The sequence below is a fragment of the Priapulus caudatus genome, unplaced genomic scaffold (assembly GCF_000485595.1).
Source record: "Priapulus caudatus unplaced genomic scaffold, Priapulus_caudatus-5.0.1 Scaffold2494, whole genome shotgun sequence".
Taxonomy (NCBI): Eukaryota; Metazoa; Priapulida; class Priapulimorpha; order Priapulimorphida; family Priapulidae; genus Priapulus; species Priapulus caudatus.
Window position 1 is genome coordinate 43,036 of NW_014579555.1, and position 9,618 is coordinate 52,653.

The following is a 9,618-nucleotide window of genomic DNA, read 5'->3' on the forward strand; positions in this document are numbered from 1 at the left end:
CCTAGAGACGGTCCAGGCCTCCCACTTCACACACGTGTGGTAGTGGCAGTGGATCTACGTCCCCTAGAGACGGTTCAGGCCTCCCCATTCACAAAAGCGAGGTAGTGGTAATGTATCTACGTCCCTTAGAGATGGTCCAGGCCTCCCCTTCACACACGCGAGGGTAGTGGCAGTGTATCTACGTCATGTAGAGACGGTCCAGGCCTCTCACTTCACACACGCGGGGTAGTGTCAATAGATCTACGTCCCCTAGAGACGGTCCAGGCCTCCCACTTCACACACGTGGGGTAGTGGCAGTGGATCTACGTCCACTAGAGACGGTTCAGGCCTCCCCATTCACACACGCGAGGTAGTGGTAGTGTATCTACGTCCCTTAGAGATGGTCCAGCCCTCCCCTTCACACACGCGAGGGTAGTGGCAGTGTATCTACGTCATGTAGAGACGGTCCAGGCCTNCCGCCCCGTCCCCGCTCCCTCGCCCCGCCTCCCGCCCCCCGTCCCTGCCCCGCTCCCGCCCAGCTGCTCTCCTTACCTATGTAGGTGTATCCTTGGGGGTCGCAGTGACTGACGCATGCAGCAGGGGTCAGGCTGTCTCTCATGTACAGACGTGACGACATGTCTCTGAGTCTCGTGCCGTTGTCTAGGTCGATGAGAGTCGTGAAACAACCAACGTATTCTATCCTCGTCGCATAGCCTGCAACATGACGGTGAGAATAAAGCTGGGATTACACTGCCAACTTTGTGTTGGCGAATTGGCGAATTGTACCAAATCGTCAACTTCGCAATTGACAATCGAACGCAAAAGTTGCGCGTCCAACTGATCGATAGCAACTAGTTGAGAGATGAGAACATGTTCAACAGCTCCTTATGTGCACGCGAGCATGCGTGTACATACACGCGGGCGTGTACCGTCCGCCTGCGTACAGCAGGTGCACGTAACTGTAGCTGCCATGCACAGATGCACATGACCGCACACGTGTATGTGTACGAACGCGTGTACGGGCGCGCGCGCGTGTATGCGCACGCACGCGTGTATGTGCGCGCGCGCGTGTATGTGCACGTACGAGTGTATGTGCGTGCATGCGGTTACGTGCGCGCATTCGTGTACGTGCGCGCACGCGTGTACGTGCACACATGCATGTATGCATGTGCGGACGCGCACGCGTGTACGTGNCGACACACACACACACACACACACACACACACACACACACACACACACACACAATATATATATATATATATATAATATATATATATATATACGCTTAATTATTATGATAATAAACATATAATAAATACACTATAACATAACGTTTATAATGAATTGTAATAAACCGTCTACTCGCGAGTTTTCAATCATCAAAAACACACACAAAACGCGCTACTCCTACATATAGACATTCGCACCTACACTTACCTAGCGTCCACGCCGCCGCCGCCGCCGCTACCAAGCAGACGATGTTAAGACGGCACCACATACCTCTAGGGGCGCGGAGGTAGAGAGGGATGGAGGGAGCGAGAGCGCGTGAGTTAGTGACGGAGAGAGAGTCAGGCACAGAGACTGCTACTACGACTACTGCTACTGCTACTGCTGCTGCTGCTGCTACTGCTACTACTAGCGCATTTCTACCAACATCTGCGCATGTGAAGTGACGTCACTGGTCGCCTGGTGATAGATACCACGTCGTGGGGCGCTGAAACGGGGAGAGGTTAGGATCCGTGTGCGAGGCGAGGCGACGCGAGGCATTTATCTTTCTCGCTCTCTCTCTTTTTCTTTCTCTCTCTCTTTCTCTCTCTCTCTCGCTCTCTCTCTCTCTTTCTCCCTCTCTCTCTCTGTCTCTGGTCCCTAGAGACGGTCCAGGCCTCCCCTTCACACACGCGAGGTAGTGGCAGTGGATCTACGTCCCATAGAGACGGTTCAGGCCTCCCCATGCACACACGCGAGGTAGTGGTAGTGTATCTACGTCCCTTAGAGATAGTCCATGCCTCCCCTTCACACCCGCGAGGTAGTGGCAGTGTATCTACGTCCCATCGAGACGGTCCAGGCCTCCCACTTTACACACGTGGGGGTAGTGGCAGTGGATTAACGTCTTCTAGAGACGGTCCAGGCCTCCCCTTCACACACGCGGGGTAGTGGCAGTGTATCTATGTCTCCTAGAGACGGGCCAGACCTCCCCCTTCACACACGCGAGGTAGTGGCTGTGTATCTACGTCCGCTAGAGACGGTACATGCCTCCCCTTTACTCAGCCAGGGTAATGGCAGTAGATCTACGTTTCCTAGAGACGGTCAAGGCCTCTCCTTCACACACGCGGAGTAGTGGTAGTGTATCTGCGTCCCACAGAGACGGTCCAGGCATTCCACTTTATACACGCGGGGTAGTGGCAGTAGATTTATGTCCTGTAGAGACGGTCCAGGCCTCTCCTTCACACATCAAGGTAGTGGCGGTGGATCTACGTCCCCTAGAGACGGTCCAGACATCCCACCTCACACGGGCGGGGTAGTGGCAGTTGATCTATGTCCTGTAGAGAGGGTCCAGGACTCCCACTTCACACACGCGAGGTAGTGACAGTGTATCCACGTTCCCTAGAGACGGTCCAGGCCTTCCTTTCACACACGCAAGGTAGTGGCAGTATATCTACGTCCCCTAGAGACGGTCCAGGCCTCCCACTTCACACACGCGGGGTAGTGGCAGTAGATTTATGTCCTGTAGAGACGGTCCAGGCCTCCCTTTTACACACACGGGTAGTGGCAGTATATCTACGTCCCCTAGAGACGGTCCAGGCCTCCCACTTCACACACGCGGGGTAGTGGAAGTGTATCTATGTCCTGTAGAGACGGTCCAGGCGTCCCCCTTCACACACGCGAGGCAGTGACAGTGCATCTATCTACGTCCCCTAGAGACGGTCCAGGCCTTCCCTTCCCAGACGCGAGGTAGTGGCAGTGGATCTACGTCCCCTAGAGCCGGTCCAGGCCCCACCTTCACACAGGCGAGATAGTGGCAGTGTATCTACGTCCCCTAGAGACGCTCCAGTCCTCCCACTTCACACACGCGGGGTAGTGGCAGTGGATCTATGTCATGTAGAGACGGTCCAAGCCTCCCCTTCACACAAGCGGTGTAGTGGCAGTGTAGCTACGTCCCCTAGAGACGGTCCAGGCCTTTCCTTCACACACGCGGGGAGTGGCAGTGTATCTACGTGCCCTAGAGACGATCCCGGCCTCCCCTTTACACACGCGAGGTAGTGGCAGTAGATCTACGTCCCCTAGAGACGGCCCAGCCCCCCTTCACACAGGCGAGGTAGTGGGCGTGTATCTACGTCCCCTAGAGACGGTCCAGGCCTTCCACTTCACACACGCGGTGTAGTGGAAGTGGATCTATGTCCTGTAGAGACGGTCCAGTCCTCCCCTTCACACACACGGGGTAGTGGCAGTGTATCTATGTCTCCTAGGGACGGGCCAGACCTCCCCTTCACACACGCGAGGTAGTGGCTGTGTATCTACGTCCGCTAGAGACGGTACAGGCCTCCCCTTTACACAGCCAGGGTAATGGCAGTAGATCTACGTCTCCTAGAGACGGCCCAGGCCTCTCCTTCACACACGCGGAGTAGTGGTAGTGTATCTGCGTCCCACAGAGACGGTCCAGTCATTCCACTTCATACACGCGAAGGTAGTGGCAGTGTATCTACGTCTTCTAGAGACGGTCCAGGCCTCTCCTTCACACACGTGGGGTAGTGGCAGTGTATCTGCGTCCCATAGAGACGGTCCAGGCCTCCCCTTCACACACGCGGGGTAGTGGCAGTAGATCTACGTCCCCTAAAGACGGTCCAGGCCTCTCCTTCACACACCCGGGGTAGTGGCAGTGTATCTACGTCCCCCTGAGATGGTCCAGGCTTCTCATTCACACACGCGGGGTAGTGGCAGTGTATCTACGTCCCCTAGAGACGGTCCAAGCCTTCCCTTCACACACGCGGGGTAGTGGCAGTGTATATACGTCCCCTAGAAACGGTCAAGGCGTCCCCCTTCACACACGCGAGGTAGTGGCAGTGTATCTACGTCCCCTAGAGACGGTCCAGGTTCCCCTTCACACACGCGAGGTAGTGGCAGTGTATCTACGTCCCCTAGAGACGGTCCTGGCCTCCCTTTTACACACGCGGGTAGTGGCAGTATATCTACGTCCCCTAGAGACGGTCCAGGCCTCCCACTTTACACACGCTAGGTAGTGGAAGTGTATCTACGTCTCCTAGTGACGGTCCAGGTCTCCCACTTCACACACACCGGGTAGTGGAAGTGTATCTTTGTTCTGTAGAGACGGTCTAGGCCTCCGCTTCACACACGCGGGGTAGTGTCAGTATATCTACGTCCCCTAGAGACGGCCCAGGCCTGCACTTCACACACGCGAGATAGTGACAGTGTATCTACGTCCCCTAGAGACGGTCCAGGCCTTCCTTTCACACACGCAAGGTAGTGGCAGTGTATCTACGTCCCCTAGAGACGGTCCAGGCCTCCGCTTCACACACGCGGGGTAGTGTCAGTATATCTACGCCCCCTAGAAACGGTTCAGGCCTCCCCTTCACACACGCGAGGTAGTGACAGTGTATCTACGTCCCCTAGAGACGGTCCAAGCGTTCCTCTCACACACACAAGGTAGTGGCAGTATATCTACGTCCCCTAGAAACGGTCCAGGCCTCCCACTTCACACACGCGGGGTAGTAGCAGTAGATCTATGTCCTGTAGAGACGGTCCAGGCCTCCGTTTTACACACGCGGGTAGTGGCAGTATATCTACGTCCCCTAGAGACGGTCCAGGCCTCCCACTTCACACACGCTAGGTAGTGAAAGTGTATCTACGTCGCCTAGAGACGGTCCAGGCCTCCCATCTTCACACACGCGGGCTAGTAGAACTGTATCTATGTCCTGTAGAGATTGTCCAGGCCTCCCACTTTACACACGCGGTGTAGTGGCAGTGTATCTACGTCCCCTTGAGACAGTCCAGGCCTCTCCTTCACATACGCGGGGAGTGGCAGTGTATCTACGTCCACTAGAGACGGTCCAGGCCTCCCCTTCACACACGCTATGTAGTGAAAGTGTATCTACGTCCCCTAGAGACGGTCCAGGCCTCCCCTTCACACACGCGGTGTAGTGGCAGTAGATCTACGTCCCCTAAAGACGGTCCAGGCCTCCCTTTCACACACGCGGGGTAGTGGTAGTGTATCTGAGTCCTATAGAGACGGTCTAGGCCTCCCATTTCATACACGCGAAGGTAGTGGCAGTGTATTTACGTCCTCTAGAGACGGTCCATGCCTCTCCTTCACACACGCGGGGTAGTGGAAGTGTATCTACGTCCCCTAGAGACGGTCTAGGCCTTCCCCTTCACACACGCGGGGTAGTGGCAGTGTATCTACGTCCCGTTTGAGACGGTCCAGGCCTCTCCTTCACACACGCGAGGGTAGTGGCAGCGTATCTACGTCCCCTTGAAATGGTCCAGGCTTCTTCTTCACACACGCGGGGTAGTGGCAGTGTATCTACGTCCCCTAGAGACGGTCCAGGCCTCCCCCTCACACACACGCGGGGTAGTGGCAGTGTATCTACGTCCCCTAGAGACGGTCCAGGCCTCCCACTTTACACAGGCGGGGTAGTGGCAGTGTATCTACGTCCCATAGAGACGGTCCAGGCCTCGCACTTCACACACGCGGGGAAGTGTCAGTGTACCTACGTCCCCTAGAGACGGTCCAGGCCTCCCACTTTACACAGGCGGGGTAGTGGCAGTGTATCTACGTCCCATAGAGACGGTCCAGGCCTCGGAGAGACGGTGTGCCGTAGAGACGATTGCATGCCTTTATTTTACAAACATAAATAATACAAGCAGGAGTTATGTTACATCGTAGCTATAATTTATATATACATAATATATAGCGGGAGTGTATGCACGGCAATAGGAACAAAAGGACCGGTTTAAATGCGCCCAGNAGGATCACGTACTAGCTAGTTCAATTATATTGACACGAACATGAATAGTTAATTCAGTTACATCGACACGGGCTTTTGTTAGAGAAAGACGCGGAAACCTTAGCTAATTCAATTACATAGACACGGGCACTGTTTGCACGACTCCCGTAGGGAGTCGCAGCACGTGCCGACCTAGTAGAGCCGGAAACTGTAACTCGATTACTGTTAGAACGTCGACACATAGCATCGACACAGTACCCGTCGTAATTGAATTACTCCCACGTCGTAGCGCCGGTGGGATTTCTTTATACACAGCTATAGACACAGATATAGGCTATAGTTATAGATATACATAGGTACTGATTTTACACTACTACATTTCCCCCATCCTAAACCGATGTACACTTTTGTGGACATCGTATTGCCAGCCTCCCGGCTGGCCTTACGCATCATTGTAAATTTTAAAATTCATGGTAGTTTTGATTTCACACATAATAAAACAACATCTAGTAATTAATATTTAATAATTGGACTACTGGTGTGGGGCTCTAGCCCACACCGTACATTACTACTGGTGCTTTGTGTCTTTTAGCGGTCGCCTTCCTCCACATCTCCGTTGGGGGAGGGTGACGGTTCTGAGATTGCGGTCATTAGGGCCGTCAGGGCCAGATTGTGTGCGATCTGGCGGATGTGGTCCGGGTTGAAGGTGGTGTTCTTGGGGTCGTCCCCTTCGTTGACCTGGAATTCGTAAGTGATTGGGTCGTCGGCAGTGCCTGACCCAACGAAGGAGCCGATGTAGTGCTGCTCCTCCAGGAACCAGCATGGGCGATCGCAATCCTGATCGCCATTCGACGAGTTTGCGGGCGGATGCCCACCCACGGGGCCGTGGGTGGAGCCCGGCTCCGCATACAGTCGGCGTGGCATTGCCGTGCCGATGAACTGAGCCTGCGGCGGGGCGGTGAGCGCGCGTTCTCCCCGCCCTGCAACGCAGGCTTCGCAGGAACAGGTGTTGCTCCCGTAGGCGGCAGTGGCGTAGGCGCAGGTGTCGCCGGCGCGGGCGGCACTGGCGTAGGCGGCGCCGACGGCGCAGGCTATGCAGGCGCAGGCGGCCCCAGCACAGGCGTAGGCGCGGGTGGCCTCAGCGCAGGCGGCGCAGGCGGCGCAGGCGCGGGCGGCCTCAGCGCAGGCGACGCAAGTGCAGGCGGCGCTGGCGCTGGCGCAGACGGTGCAGGTGCAGGCTGTGCTGGCGCAGAGGGCGCAAGCGCAGGTGCGATAGGTGGTGCTGGCGCAGACGGTGCAAGCGCAAGGCGGCGCTAGCACCTGCCGGCAGCGGAGATGACAGCATTGCTGGCTGCTGCCCTTCGGGTTGTTGCCCGTCTCCGACGTTCATGGCGTGTTCCTGACAATGTCAAGTGGTGGACGTAATACGTGACACCGAGTTATAGCCGAGACAGTATATAATAGTGACTGCCCGGTAAGTGCCATAGAGGCACGAGACAAATTGTAGAGCGCGGTCACGTATAATGCAATCCGCGGAATAAATAGAACTCAACAAACCGCCTTAAATGGCTAACGACAAATACCTGCTATTAAATGAGCGAGGTAATACAATTATCTCCGATTTTGATTACTACGTATACTAGCGGCAGATACGCTGCATGCTGCACGTTGTCGGAGGCGTAAAACTATCCTTATGCCGGTATTGATTAAATAATGGGCCACTTATGGAGTACATACTGAAATGGCAATGCATATCGCTGACCAATTCTTCGAAGTTTAGCGCTTGAAGGGCGGCTACACAGCGCGGGGTGCGGCTATTGGGCAGGGAACGGGTGTCGGCATTGAACGTTGCGCCGAGCGGGACTGCAGCGAAATGTGCCGGTGTAGTATGGGAGTGAGTGGGGAGGCCTTAGCCATAGCCATTGGGGGTGGGGATGTGGAGGGCGTGTCGGACACTGCCTGCGATATATTGACATTGGGAGGGGATCGTACCAGTATCGAGGTGGGTAAAAGAGGATGGACCTGGGTAACCATCTACTTGGGGCTGGAGGGTGGGTGTTTCAGGGGCGAAGGAACCCATTCGCGACTGAGGTTCGAGGACCGTGCGTGGCATACCGGGAAAATAGCGAGCGGGGTCTGATTGTGGTAGGGAAGGGAGAGGCACTTTCGATCCATGTACGTCTGTGAGGGAGGGGCGTGCGATCGGCGGGACTCGGTTGGGGTTGGGGTTCAGGGGTGTGCGGGCGGCGGCATCGACAACAATAGCAGTATGTGACGGCGACTACAACGGTGAGCAGCAGAGATGTGAGGCCGATATAAATTACGGAATGATGCGTGGCGGCCGTGATATCTGAGCTGCCCTGCCTGCCCATTCCTGTATATGACGAGGCAATAGATGGCAGGCGTTTGGTGTTTTTGACAGCAGTGACTAAATCAGCGTATGCGACGTCAAGGTCAGCGTGCGCATATGAGCTAGGAGGTACAACTTCTGGTGGGATCAAGTCTTCCGAGTCATTAGTTGACAGGCGTTTAGCGTTGTACATGTCCGACCATATTATAGGGACTGCGTGGTGCAACAGGCGGTCGAGTGGGGGTATCTCGATTTGCACATCGACAGCGGTTTTATCATCGACAACGGTAACGTGACACGCCTCACACATAGTGTGGAGATAAGAGCGGTATCATTTAGAAATAGTGCAACAGGGCACGTAATCGCTGTCGACATGGGGTAAATGGGAGATCTTACATCATAGATCTCTTGATGCTTACGCAAGCATGAACGTACGGCGGGCTCGTCCGGTTGCACGTAGTTGGCATGGTCGAGGGAAATTCCAATAAAATTTTGAGAAATTTTTAAGTATGCCGCCGCAGTGGAGTTACCGAGAAACACTAATTTGGTACATCTGAAACGTCATCTCATTGTATGTGAGGGGTAAAAATGCGATTACGTGGGGTCCCATGTCCACAGGGACTATGATAGCCTCCATAAGGTTATAATAATAAAACAAGTCAGCATGGGGGCTGTGTGGCATTGCTAACGTAGGGGGTAGCAAGCTTTCGATAGTAAGTAAGACTTCGCGCAGCTGATGGGGGGGGGGTATCAGCGTAGAGGGCAAGCGGCCCGTTAATAAAACAGAGATAGCATTTATTGTAGTATCAATTGTGGTTTGAACGTTATCAAATGCTACCGTCAAACTAGAAAGGGATAACTGGAGGTGTGTAATCGCAATGAACTCCCGTGTCACAGAGGCCTGGAAAACCGTTACTTTAAACATTAGTGTGCGCACACTCGAGGTTAAGTCTCGGGCATGAGAAATTACATGGGACAACACCTCCGTATTGATTTCTGTCTGAATGCGAGTATAATTTATGACGGTGAGGGATTCGTCAATTACAGTCAAAATTCGCTCCTGTGTCGTACCTAATATAATGCGGATAACTGCCGTTGCAGTTGCTCAATGTCATCATCGGTAGCCGTACCAAATAAAAATTTTGCAAAGATTTATGCAACGAGTGCAGGTCTGTTAAACGGAGATTAAGTGTTTGCAAACGTTGGCGAAACCATGCGATATGGGCTTTCACGAGAGATGTGATGTCCCGGTTCACAGCCGCGAAGTATTGATCGTCGGGGGAGGGTAAGGGGAATACGGTGCTTCTGCTGGCTGTCGTCTAT

General features: G+C 54.4%; 1 long non-coding RNA gene across 1 annotated transcript in view; it reads right to left on the bottom strand.

Annotated features, from left to right (window-relative positions):
- The window catches only part of LOC106818753, a 32,446-nt gene extending 31,873 nt beyond the window's left edge, over positions 1–573 (bottom strand). Inside the window, exon 1 of the long non-coding RNA XR_001395292.1 lies at positions 532–573. This is a non-coding gene — a long non-coding RNA (uncharacterized LOC106818753). The remainder of the gene's footprint in view (positions 1–531) is intronic.
- Between the last annotated feature and the right edge of the window lie 9,045 nt (positions 574–9,618).